The sequence below is a fragment of the Pongo abelii genome, chromosome 13, assembly GCF_028885655.2.
Source record: "Pongo abelii isolate AG06213 chromosome 13, NHGRI_mPonAbe1-v2.0_pri, whole genome shotgun sequence".
NCBI lineage: Eukaryota > Metazoa > Chordata > Mammalia > Primates > Hominidae > Pongo > Pongo abelii.
This window is the reverse complement of record NC_071998.2, coordinates 72646567-72660666: the sequence shown is the minus strand read 5'-3', so window position 1 is coordinate 72660666 and position 14100 is coordinate 72646567. Positions and strand designations below refer to the sequence as shown.

At 39.5% G+C, this 14100-nt stretch overlaps 2 long non-coding RNA genes across 2 annotated transcripts in view; one reads left to right on the top strand and one right to left on the bottom strand.

The window, feature by feature from the left end:
• Positions 1–10736, top strand: part of LOC129054741 (uncharacterized) — a 42092-nt gene extending 31356 nt beyond the window's left edge. Inside the window, exons 4-7 of the long non-coding RNA XR_010136530.1 lie at positions 1645–1805; positions 1899–2052; positions 8684–8761; positions 10466–10736. This is a non-coding gene — a long non-coding RNA (uncharacterized LOC129054741). The remainder of the gene's footprint in view (positions 1–1644; positions 1806–1898; positions 2053–8683; positions 8762–10465) is intronic.
• LOC129054745 (uncharacterized) overlaps positions 1–14100 on the bottom strand; it is a 444081-nt gene that overhangs the window by 333873 nt on the left and 96108 nt on the right. The gene's annotated exons all lie outside the window — the stretch shown is intronic.

Below are 14100 nucleotides of genomic sequence, written 5' to 3'. Positions count from 1 at the left end.
ACCTGTGACTCTGCCAGGGAGCAGCCTCAGTCATTGAGTAATAAACATGATGTAATGAATACTCATTGAGTAATGAACATGATGAACAAACACCTTATCTCCCCTGCCCCTGGAAGTGGGAGAGGTAGGCTAAGTATAATACTAAAGGGTGATCGGCCGGGTGCGGTGGTTCATGCCTGTAATCCCAGCACTTTGGGAGGCCGAGGTGGGCAGATCGCAAGGTCAGGAGTTTGAGAGCAGCCTGACTAACATAGTGAAAGTCTGTCTCTACTAAAAATACAAAAATTAGCCAGGCATGGTGGCGTGCACCTGTAATCCCAGTTACTCGGGAGGCTGAGGCAGGAGAATCACTTGACCCTGAGAAGCGAGGTTGCAGTAAGCCAAGATCGTGCCACTGCACTCCAGCCTGGGCGACATAGTGAGACTCCATCTCAAAAATAATAATAATAATAATAATAATAATAATAATAATAATAGTGAGCTACACTGTCTCCATAGTTCTCCATCGCAGTGGTAACCTGATTGCTAATGCATTCTGGATAGGCTTCCTTGCCTTCCCTGTCTCACTTCCCCATTCCTTTGTGAACAATTTCTAGGATTACCTCAGAATAAGTTACCTCCACTAAAATGTTTGTCACAGGGTCAGCTTCTGGAGGAACTCAAACTAAGTCAAATCACAGTAAATGCTGAGCAAATTTTAAACTGGAAAACAATTTCCAACTGGCTCCATATTATAATCATCTGAAAAACTTTCAAAAGTATTGATGTCCGGACCCCATCCACAAAGATTTTTACTAAGTGTTGTTCAGTGGGATCAGATATCCATATATTTAGAAAGCACCCTAGCTATTCTACTGTGTAGCCAGGGTTGAGAACCTCTGCTACAAAGTGGTTTTCTACAGCAATAATGTGATAATAAATGGTTCACTCTTCCAGTATCTTAATGGTAGGAACTTTGTCTTATTCATCCTTTTTATCTGAAGCTTCTAGATTTCCACATATATGTGCTCTCTTTATATATGGTACATAAATGTATTCTTTAAATATCTGCTGCATAAAAGTAATCCATTCAAGTACTGCTACTCTGGGGAACACCACTTATGGTGGTTTTAAAAGTATATCCATGGCTGGGAGCGGTGGCTCATGCTTGTAATCCCAGCACTTTGGGAAGCCAAGGCAGGTGGATCATGAGGTCTGGAGTTCGAGACCAGCCTGGACAACACAGTGAAACCCCATCTCTACTAAAAATACAAAAATTAGCTGGGTGTGGTGGTAGGCACCTGTAATTCCAGCTACTCAGGAGGCTGAGGCAGGAGAATCCCTTAAACCTGGGAGGTGGAAGTTGCAGTGAGCCAAGATCACGCCACTGCACTCCAGCCCTGGCAACAGAGCTAGACTCCATCTCAAACAAAAAACAAAAAACAAACAAAACAAAACAAAACAAAAAACAGTATATCCACACATTCTCTGATACTCCTTCCTTCAAAAGTGGAGCTTAACTCTCCTCCCCTTTAATATGAGCTCATTCTATTTTAATGAATAGAACATGGCAGAAGTAATGGTATGTCACTTGTGAGATTAGGTTACAAAAGATTGCAGCTTCTGTCTTCAGTGCCTCCTGTGCGAGCTCTCTCCCTCTCTCAGGTCACTCACTGGAGTGGGAGTCATGTCATGGGCAGCCCAATGAACCACGTGAGTGAGACTGGAAGTGGATCCCTCAACCCAAGCCAAATCTTGAGAGAATACTGCTCTTGCTGAAGGACTGACTGCAGCATCATGAAAGACTCTAAGTCAGAAACACCCAGGTAAAGAGCCAGATTCCTGACCATCAGAAATTGTGCAAAATAATAAAAGTCTGTTGTCTTAAGCTGCTAATTTTGGAGTAATTTTCTATGCAGGAATAGATGATGAAGATACGGTTCTTCATTAGAATATCCCCAGCCAACATGCGTTGGGTCACGTAAATTAGATGGCAATCCAGGTTCAATCTGAGAACAAGATGACTGACCCAACCACAATCCACAAATCTCTCCAGGAAAAAAAAAAAAGAAGGTAAGACTAAAGTAGATATTTGCTATTTGTAGAAACAACACACCAGAGAAAACTTTACATAAATGAACTTACCTGACATATTGCATTTCTCATACTCAGGAGAGTCCATACTGCAACCTCAGCATGTTAACCCAATTCCATTTTGGCTGTAGTTCTGATTTTACCATGACAAAGAGAATTTCTGTGGCCCGCTGTGCTCTTACCACAGCCCATTCGGTGAAGGAAGTTCTGTTGCTACTCTTTAGGACCACATGGTAAACAGAGTACTCGCTTATGATCTAAAGCTTAGTGAAAAGTGAAAGACTTCTTTCAAGTGAGAACGTTTTTAAAGATTTACATTGCTTGTGTTTTTCTGGTGGTAAACCTTCTTTCTACATAGAGGTAAATAGCCTAACAAATCATCTTAGATCAAGTATACTAGAAGCAGGTCCTGCACCTGTAGTTGATTCACTAAGTAAGTGCTCCCAGGAGAAATCAATAAGGGAGTGGGAAAAGCAGAATACAGAAGCAGCAGCCAAGCAAGAATGGAGTTTCAGATCAAGCCCCACACTCAGCCTCATCCTGGGGGCAAAACTTGCCCTTGTGGACAAGGTGGCTCTAGAGCCAGCCCAAAGGCAATCATCTGGACTAAACTGAAGACGGAAGAAGTTACTAGCAAAGCCTGGAAAAGCTGAAGGATGGGTGGACAGAGTGATTCAAAGGGATAAGAAAGGGGCCCTGAGAGAGTTTTCTACAGAAACTAACTTCGGACACCAGCAACATCACTCTGTTTTTATAGAATTGCCAGGAATTAGCAAATAAAAAACACAGATGCCTACTTACATTTGAATTTCAGATCAACAATTAAGAATTCTTTAGTTTAAGTATGTGCCAGGCATTCTGTATTTTTTTTTTCCTATATGAGACTTCAGTATTTAGGAAAGTCAGGTTTGTTTCTTAGGTCACCAGGTATCCCATATTAACTATGAATCAGTTTGAAAGTATACTGTTGTTATGTTTATACAATCTCAAAAAATCAGGATTAAAACCAAAGAAGGATTCAAATATTCCACTCATTTATTCATTCACCTATCCATGCCATAAATATTTACTGAGTGCTAACTACAAGACAGTGCTGTGTGCTGGAAATATAACAGTGAGAAAAGTCAGACTCTATGTCTGTCCTAATGGAGGTAATGCTTTTCAAATATTCATAGATATTTAAATTTCCATGAGTATCTGGCATCCCGTAAACATATCCTGGATCTAAAATAAACACTCCTTATGTGACCAACATTATTTTTCTTAAAATTCTTACTTGCGTTCGTTTGGAAGTAATAGGTAGAGGGGAATATCACTATTCACATATTCAACTCATTTGATTCTATGTCTCATTTGATTCTCATTCGACATGGATGACTTAATCTAATTTTATCAATTAAAGAAATAACAGAAGTTAATTCCCAGATGTGTGCTAGGCAGAACTCTCTAGGTATAACTTGTTTGTTTTTTGGAAAAGGCCCATCAGGAGCAAGCCACAAGTGTATTATATTTTAATAAAACAATAAATAACTTGTTCAGAGTATGAGAGTCTTGTCAAAAACAGTCTTCTACTAAAATAGTTAACAAAATATCAGAAATGTTTTCAAAATGTTGTACTCTGTTTTTTAAATCATGAATAATCTACACCACTACCACCATATCCCAGTGGCTTTTTAAGCTATTCTCCTGGTGTCCCTGAGTGTACTACTATTATTTTTAGTTAGAATCAATAGCACACATTCCCTCAGAGACAGTAGACTTTTGTTATGTTGCCAATTCAAGTCCTCAGTTCCCTAATTTCATTCAAAAGTACAATATTGTTTAATCCGCTGTTGTAGAAAGATGCTGCATCCACTATAGGCCTATTTAGCAGTAACTGGGAAAGACATTATTTTTAAGAAGCTTTGCAAACAAAGCACAAAATATAGATGAGCCTTACTGTGTTCTCTATTTTAATTAATCTGAAAATTGCTTCAATGTGACACTTAGCTTCTTTTCCAAAACTTAAAAGAAAAAAAAAAACAAAACAGAGAAATAAAACAAACTGAATCAAATTTAGCAGAAGAACAGTCACAAATATCTACACAGGAAAACATAATGGAGATTTTTAAAGTTTAGTCCTCTAATTTCTGTATGGTATTTCTAAACCTCATTTTGTCCTTCAGAATATTTAAGGGAGACAAAGTTTGGTAAAGAACAAATATCACCACAAAGAATTGGCGGTGCTCCATTGGAATATAGATTACAGATACTGACTGAAGCTTAGCGAAGGTTTTCTATATAATATTTATCAAAGTACAGGCAAAACTAAAAATGTCAGACAGTGAGTTTCCTAATTGCTGACCTAATACCTTTAAGAAGCACACCAGTTCCTCTGTGTCCTATCCACTTGCTCCTCAGCAGCAAGACAAGAGAATTCTATGGTCTCTGGCTGGTGACAAAGATTCTCTCCTTGACCAAATACCACTCAGGCTCCTCTGAACTGTTTTCTCACTAGGCCCTCACTTTGGGGCTTCCATGTTCCTCTCTGAATTGTCTAATTTTAGCAAAGATCCTGGACTTTTTGGGTTAGCCAAAGTCCTCTTCCTCTCAATACTAATCACCCTCCATATCTGATTGGGTTCCTGATATCTCATCACCCTAGCTTGTCTTCAGCCAGAGTCTTGTTAAGTCAGGTTAGCCAGAATTCTCCCTTACTTCTGATGTTTCCTCTTAGTAGTTTTCCATCCACTGGCTCCTATCTAGCTCCTTGGCTATAAATTCCCACTTATCCATTGTTTATTCCGAGTTGAACCTAATCTCTCTCCCACACTGCAAAACCCTACTGCAAAGGTCCCTACACCTATGGTGATGGTCCTGAATAGTCGGCCTTACCATTCTTTAACAAGTGTTATGAATAATTTTTTAACATTGGCTACAGTCTAATGGGAGCCACCACTATGAAGAGCCCCAAAGAAATTCTCTTCTTGTGAAGATAAAATGAATATCTTTAAGCAATCAACAAACAGTTCTAAGGTATTATCCAGGAAATTGCATGATATCCCTAAGTATAATCCAGCGGATACTAGTACCAAGAACTCTAAAAGGTATTATCTGAAAAAAAAAAAAAAAAAAAAATCCCAAGGTCAAATGTTTGAGACACCTGAAAAAAAAATTAGAAGACTATTCCTCCCACTGAATAATGCTAATGAGTACTGTGAACCTCCAAGGGTAGAGTACCTATGCAGTTTTCTAATTTTTCTTTAAGCCCAGTGTTCTTTTTCCATATAGCATCTTAAGGTCACCACTGTTGTTCAGAGAACACTTACCTCTGTGTTCTCCCATGAACCCACCAAGGAAATTTAAATTTTAAGCAAAGGGTCAAGGCCCTGACCCAAGAGAGTGAAATGCTGAAGGTTAGATTTCACTAAGTAGACAAACAATAGATGCAGAAGATTTTGAGGAGTTATTTAGACTTCACAGGGCTTCTGGAGACACAACCACACCAAAAAGTAGGAACAGCAATGCTGGTACATTCAGAGAAAAACAGTATTTCTTAGTCTGAGCCTTCAGATGTAAAAGCTGCTTTTCAGAGTTTCCTCTTATCTTCAAATTATACTTTTTCAAATTGTAAGGAACCACCTTTAATTTACTTTCTCCTAGGACTGAGACTTAATCTCCTAGGAACAAAAGGGAAAAGCTGTTAAACTATCATATGCAAATATACTCTTTAGAAAAGAGACCAGCTATTCTGCTACAACAGCCACATGGTAATATTCAAAATTTGCAAAGTGTTCTTTGCAGCCAAAGCGCATGCAAATGAATATTCCCTTGAGGTCAAGCCAACCCATTTCCTTATCCCAAAAATGTCCTATGAAACAGGTCATTTCATTTTAAATGTTGAGTATAATACCTTATTACTCACATACTCTATTGTACAAATTTGCTATATTGAATATTCATTTCCAAAGAGTAAGTTGTTTCTTACAGTCAACAGTAGCACCACTAAGAATGTAAAAATCTGTTTTTTTAAAAAAATCAGATATATTCAGTACTTCAGTGCTGACTGAAAGGAGAAATATCCTCTCAACTAGTATGTGTTCTGTTTTCTCTTTCCTTTCTTTGTGTTTATTATTAATCTGTCAGTCTCTGTGGGTTTTTTGTTATTGAAGAGGGGAGGAAAGAGTGCTGTCAGTTTCAAAACAGTCTGCTACTGACACACTAGAATGAGATTTAATTATTCTGGCATAAAAAGCTAGGAAAGCAAAATAAATACATTTAATACAGACAGATTCTCAGCTACCCTAATTGCTTATGTGCTATAAGCGCTTTCAAATAATAAGTCCTTAAATAATAAATTGATATGGGAAAGAATAATGATACCCAGGTGTGAAACCTTAATCTGAGGGCTCGGCTACATACTCAATGGCATAATTGCCTCTATTACCACATTCTGGCCTAACATGAGGGTTTGAGTCATGGAAACTGGATAAAAATGAAAGACAAGCTATGTTCAAATCAGAGGATCATACAATAGAGACCAGGTATCTAAATAACTACTTGAAATATAAAAGCAAGCTTCAGTTTTATATGAGACATTCCCTTTAGACATGTACTGCACTCAGTCGAAACCACAAAAGCATCGGTTAGGAAACTACTCCATTAAGGACTTGTGTTCTTAGTCAAAAATCCTCATGTAAGAAACTTCTTTTATTTCCAAATAATACCCCAACCTACTACACCGTAACCAAATTCTGTTATTTAAAAAGACCCTCCTCTGTACTACACCAATGTCTCTCATTACAGGCTGGGAGGTTTGCTCAGTACAGGCTTCCTAATACGCCCATTTGTGTTTATCTTCTATTTTGTATATTCATAAAGTAACTGATCTAAATAGCTAAAATCTGACCTATAATCAACGATATTTCTGGAGTCTACATTTCTTAACTCCAAAAGAAGACACTATTTGAAAAAAAGAAAGATTCGATCAAGTGCCAAAATCTTTTAGATATGTTCTCTTGATTTTCCTTTTTATTATATGAATTTAAAAGTAGGATATTTCACCAGTCCCCAATTCTGAAATCCAAACAGATCTGAAAATTGAAAGTTTTTCATAATTCAGTTGGCAGCATAATCTGATTATTCCTACATTTCACTGAAGAGGTATTAATGTATTTTATTAAGTGATATTGCAAACCAAACCTGCTGATATTACAAAATATATGGTGTGTGCTGATGAAGACTCTTCTTGACAAAACTTTATTTGGCCTCCTCTGAACCCTCTTCTCAAGTAGGCCCTGGCCTTTGGGCTTCAGTGCTCCTTTTAGCATCACCCTTTTAGCAAGAGTCTTGCTAAATCAGTTTAGCAAGAATCCTCCATCCTTGATACCACATTACTCTCAGTATTTGATCAAATTCCTCATTCCCACCCTTGGTATATGATCACCCTGGCCTGCCTGCAGCAAGAATCCTGTTAAGTCAGTTCAGCCAGAATATCCCCTTACCCCGATGTTTCTTCTTAGGAGTTTCCCATTCACTAACCTTCACCTTGCTCCTTGGTTATAAATTCCCACTTGTCTATGCAGTATTTGGAATTAAGCTCAGTTCTAGACCGAGGACTCTCTTCCCATATTGCACTAGTTCCTGAATAAAATCTGTTTTTACCGCTTTACTGCTTGGCTCTGGTTTCCTTTAACAGTGTACAAAACTATCTTTCTAAAATTCTGAAAAAGTCTTTATTCCAGCATAAAACTGGCCTAAGGATTTCAGAAAAGAGATTGCAACCCTGCTTGTATATATTCACTGAATTGCAATGTGACTTACATATTAACATACACAAATAATTGAAAACTATGACAACTCATGCATTATGAGCAAGACTGCTAGAGTAAATGGGAGACTTCCCTGATCCTCCTCGCAGGACATGTAACATGGTTATGGCTCACCTGTTCAGTGGCCCCATTGCTCAAACCCCTTGCAGGAGGGGAAGCATGCAGACAGGCAGGTGCAGAGCCCGGAGCGAGTGATTTTGGGCTCAAGCCCTGCAGTAGTGTCTAGGAGTGAGTGCCTGCAAACCCAGTGTTACAAAGCTCTTTCAGCTTTGCCATCCACAGACAGCTTGAGTGTTAACCAGCTCAATGGACCCTCTGCCTTTTCACAAAGGCAGAGGGCCCGTGTGACAGCTTTCTGTATCCCTAGTTCTTGCCCAGTGTCCCAGAAAATTCGGGTCACACACGAGCTTGAAGGATGAATGTGAGGTTTTACTGAGTGGTGGAGGTGGCTTTCAGCAGGATGAATGGGGAGCTGGAGGTGGGGGATGGAGTGGGAAGGTGATCTTCCCCTGGAGCTTGGCCACCCATTGGCCCGACTCCTCTCTGAATGCCCCCAGCTGGACTCCTTTCAGCATTCAGACGTTCCTCCTTGATGTGGTTTGGCTCTGTGTCCCCACCCAAATCTCATCTTGAATTTTACTCCCATAATTCCTATGTGTTCTGGGAGGGATCTGGTGAAAGATAATTGAATCGTGGGGCAATTTCTCCCATACTGTTCTTTTGGTAGTGAATAAATCTCACGAGATGTGACGGTTTGATAGGGGAAACCTGTTTCACTTGGCTCTCGTTCTCTTTGCCAGCTGCCATCCGTGTAAGACATGACTTGCTCCTCCTTGCCTTCCACCATGATTGTGAGGCTTCCCCACCCACTTGAAACTGTAAGTCCAATTAAACCTCTTTCTTTTGTAAATTGCCCAGTCTTGGGTATGTCTTTATCAGCAGTGTGAAAACAGACTAATATACTCCTCTTCTCTCTCTGCCATGTTGTTCCACTGTCTGTCTGCTGCTCTAGCTTGCAGATCTGCTTCTGGAGCCTGGGGTTCAGAGTGTATATGGGTGCAGAATAGGAGGTGTGGTGGGCCAAAAGGCAATGTTTTGGGCATGGAAACAGGAATGCCTGTCCTCATTTAGGGCCATGAGGTCAGTCTTCAGGCTTGAGGGTGGGGCCCTTTGTCAGGGAACCACCCTCTTCTACCCAGTATTTCCCTGTCTCCTGTTCATAACAACTGCAACCAACTCCTGTGTTGCATATCATTTGATCTGCATCTCATAGCTTGGGAGGCTCTGATGTCACTGATGGATCATTTGGATTAAGCTGATTACTCCATGATAAGGTAACAGAAACATGAGCTTAACATTCTTCCATCATTCAACTGGTATTATAACTGTCTAAGGGGTTCTTCCTGTCTGATGCATAAAAACAGACTACGGTATTGTAGAAGAGAAAGAGTTTAATAGACATGGGGCCAGCTGGCCATGCCATGCGGGAGATAGAGTTTGTCCTCAAATCATCTTGTCCAGAGCTTGTAGGTAAGGGGTTTTTCAAAGACAATTTGGGGGTGATGTGGGGGGTCACCAGGTAATGAATACTTGCTGCTGATTGGTTGGGGTGGAGATGAAATCATAGAGGATCGGAGCTGTCCTCCTGTGGGCTGAATTGCCTCTGGGTGGGGCAACAGGCGTGGGGTTGGTGGGTGTTGGACATGCAAAAAATACCTAAAAAGATCTTGAAAAAGGCCAATCTTAGGTTCTACAATAGTAATGTTATTTGCAGGAGTAATTGGAGAAGTTGCATATCTTATAGTCTCTGGAATAATGGCCGATAATCATTTATGTCTGTGCCTTAGCAGCACTCAGGCTCCTCCCCTTCCCACAAGCCTGAAGGCCTCCCATTAGCTTTACAAAAGCAGTTGAGTTTGGGGCAAGGCCTATGCTAATTTAAACTATAGGCTAAATGTCTTCCAAAGTTGGTTTAGCCAAATAGCCCAGAAATAATTAAGAGAAAGGCAAGATGGGTAATAGGTTAACTCAGATCTCTTTCACTGACATCGTTTTCCGCTGATATAATTTTTGCAAAGATGGTTTCAGTACATTTTAAAAAAAACTTTTTAAGGCCTTTTATTAATTCCATTTAGGGTATTTTCAATATTCAGACTCTGAGATAAATAATCCTCCACTAGGTATATAGGTATATTTGTATTGAACACAACTAAACACAAGAAATGTAAGACTGTTATTTAGGGTGTGAGCCTAGAAGCAGAATTTTTATTTTGACCTTACATTTATCTAATAGTGTTATTGTAGGTAGCTAGACAGGCATGAGCAGGGTAGGGGATAGCCCCCACCCCACCAGGAATATCAGGTAACCAACAGGTGATGGTCAGGCAGTTGTCACACTGTCGCTCTAAAATAATAATTGGTCACAGCTAGTGCCAGGGAAAGGCAGTCTCCCAATAGACAGAAAAAAACCTGAAACTGGTGATGAGCAGCTTCCCAAAATATCTTAGGAGTTGGGCGAGTGGGCTCAAACATGTGCACTAAGAGGCAAAATGGTGGCGTTTAACTAGTATATGACCTTCCAGGAACATTTGACTGGTAAGAGAAGGACACCTCAACTGAGCATCTGCACAACTCCAGTGAAGACACTGCACATGTGGACAGCCCACTCCAAGGGAAGAATCACTGAGGAGAAGGGATGCAAGACCCTGGAAGTATGCCAATGTATAAAACCCCAACTCAACAGTCAAATGGAGCACTTGATCTCTCAAACTGCCAGCTTGGCACTCTTCCAAGTATACTTTACTTCCTCTCGTTCTTGCTTTAAGCTTTTTAATAAACTTTCACTCCTGCTCTAAAACTTGCCTCCATCTCTCACTCTGCCTTAGGCCCCTCAGTCGAATTCTTTCTTCTGAGGGGGCAAGAACTGAGGTTGCTGCAGACCCATATGAATTCACTGCTGCTAACGGTAGTCAGATTTTTTTTTTTTACTTTAAACATGTATTACTCTTATAATTAAAAAATAATTGCTTGTAGAGTTGTGTATGGCATAATGATGCTTTCGTCAATAACCAATCAAATATATGATGGTTGTCCCATAAGATATAATACTATATTTTTACTATATCTTTTCTATGTTTAGATATGTTTACCTCAAATACTTACAATCGTGCTACAATTGCCTGCAGTATTCAGTACAATAACATGCTGTACAAGCTTGTAGCCTAGGAGTATCAGGCTACACCACGATAGCCTAGGTGTGTAGTAGCCTATACCATCTAGATTTGTATAAGTGCATTCTATGATATTCACACAATGATGAAATCACCTAACACCACATTTGTCAGATGTAACCCCAATTTTAAGTGACACATTACAATATTTTAAAGTTTAATTTTAAAATTTAAATGCTACCATACTGTACTTTGTGGTACAGACATAGATACTCTGCTCAGTCATCCTATGGAGGGGATTTTTAAATATGTCTGATTACTGCTGAACCTTTCTTTTCCATTTCTCTCATTCTCACAACACTTGAAGTTCCTCTTACATGAAACCTGTGTGGCTTGTTCCTTGAAGAGCATGCAACAGATACTCTCCAGAACCACAAACAGAAAAAAAGTGTCCTTCCCCACATCATTCAAATACTGTTTCAATATAACCAACATCAAGATAAAGTGAACAAATGCTCAAATAGAGTAGCATCAGAGACTTCTATCTTTGATGGCCAAGACAAAGTCACTGCACATTTTCAGGGCCATTTCAGAATAAGTTAAGGTGAAATTTAACAACTACAGATATCTTACCCTCTTCCATAATCCAGAGTGCACCTTCGGCTGAGAATTATCTACATGAGGTACACCAGTGTTTAATAGAGTGACACATAAGCATATGAGAAGAGTTTCCTTCCTCTCCTAGACTCAGCTCCAAAAATAAAACCACAAAAATTCTCTACATGAATTTACGTCAGTCTGGCCTGGACAATATGGGCTAACGTTCTATACCTAGAACAAATTATATCTGTATTTTTGACACAAATATGTGGCAAACATATTGAAATTTTGTGACATGTTTCCATGTGTATTAGTCTGTTCTCATGCTGCTAATAAAGACATACCCGAGACTGGGTAATTTATAAAGAAAAGAGGTTTGGAGGACTCACAGTTCCACTTGGCTGTGGAGGCCTTACAATCATGGCGGAAAATGAAGGAAGAGCAAAGGGACATCTTACATAGCGGCAGGCAAGAGCGCATGTGCAGGGGAACTCCGCTTTATAAACCATCAGATCTCGTATGACTTATTCACTATCACGAGAATAGCACAGGAAAGACTCACCCCCATGATTCAATTTCCTCCCCCTGGGTCCCTCTCATGACACGTGGGAATTATGGGAGCTACAATTAAAGATGAGATGTGTGTGGGGACACAGCCAAACCATATCATTCCATCCCTGGCCCTTCGCAAATCTCATGTCCCTACATTTCAAAACACAATCATGCCTTCCCAACAGTCCCCCAAAGTCTTATTTCAGCATTAACTCAAAAGGTCACAGTCCAAAGTCTCATCTGAGACAAGGCAAGTCCCTTCTGCCTATAAGCCTGTAAAATCAAAAGCAAGTTAGTTATTTCCTAGATACAATGGGAGTATAGGCATTGGATAAATACACCCATTCAGCCTTCTATGCCCAGCATGAGCTTTAACCTTTTCACCTCTCTGGCCTCATCTTCTGCCATTCTCTTTTTAGTACATTCCACTACAGTACAAATCACTGTCTTCACTACTCCTCAAACATATCAAAGCACATTCTGATCTCAGGGCCTTCACACTTGCTATTTCTTCTGCCTGGAATCCTTGTCTTCCAGATACTGGCATAGCTCATTCTCTCTCCTTATTCAAGTCTCGGCTTAAATTCCACTTTACTGGAAAGACCTTTCTTATCCACCTTACCCAAAATACAAGTCACATTCAGTAACATTACACAACTACTAAATCAAGCTCAGTCAAAGGCCACCTCTGTGATCACCCTCCAGCATATTCATTACTTTCCATTCCCTTATCCTTATCTATTTTTCTTCCTAAAATATATCAATTTATAATACTATGCTACATATTAATTTGTATACTTATTCATTGTTTCTCTCCCTACCACCACTCCTTAGAATGAAAACTCCTTGAAGTCAGATTATGATTTGTTTTGTTCATTGATATAATACCAACACCTAGAAGAGTATCTTCCTGATAAATATTTTAATGAACGAATTAATGAATGCACAATTAAGATATTTATCTCCAGGTTGTTGGAAAATATAAAACCCCCAGAGATCAAAGCAGTAGACTATCCTAACACTTAAGTTAAAAAAAAAAAAAGCAGGAGTCATAATGCTTGGGCAATTTGGACAAAAATAGCTTTAATTTACTAGAAATTTAAGAAATACAAAAGGCAATACAAGATGAAACTTGGAGTGAGATTTAGGAAACTTAGGTGAACTTCCTGACTAGAATTCAAATATGCTTTATGACCCTGTAAAAAGGGAGCCTCAGAGAAATCCACTTTTCATATAAAAACCTGAGGTCCCACTCCTCCCATAAAATGATTTTCTTTTTTAAAGAACACACATGGAATTAATAGATAATGGCTACTGTTCTTATACAAAGTATGCCAAGATCTCTGTGTCCCTTCCAAGAGAAAACCTATGTGTAACACCTACAAATCCCGCCATCAAATGGCACTTCATTGCCTAACAAATCTTACTTGCTTGCTTTATAAGCTTCTATAAAAGATTATGAGAAATTTTTCCATCAGTGTCCTAAATAAACTGAAAAATAAAGGAGTAAGAGGTGGCTAGAAAAGGACTACAGAAGAGGAGGAGGAAAGGAGAGAGAGGAGGAGGAGTGAGAAAAAAAAAAGGAGAAGAAACAGGAGCAATGGAAGGAGTAGGAGGAGAAGAAAAACAAAGATAACTGATAATCACAGGTGGAAATACTACTCTCCAAAACCAACCTAAGCCATTATATGGTGACCTTGTAGGGTTGGAAGGTAAGCCAAGAACAGAACTTCTTGCTATCTGCCCCATTGCCAAGTGAGCTCACTCTACACTAGCTCTGGTGTTCTGAGATAGCTCCCTTCGGTGAAGAACCCCACCTTCAGGTAGAGAGCAGGATGATCACACCTAACAGTGCAATGGTAGGTATTAACAGGCTCAATCTCATGATGTCCTAC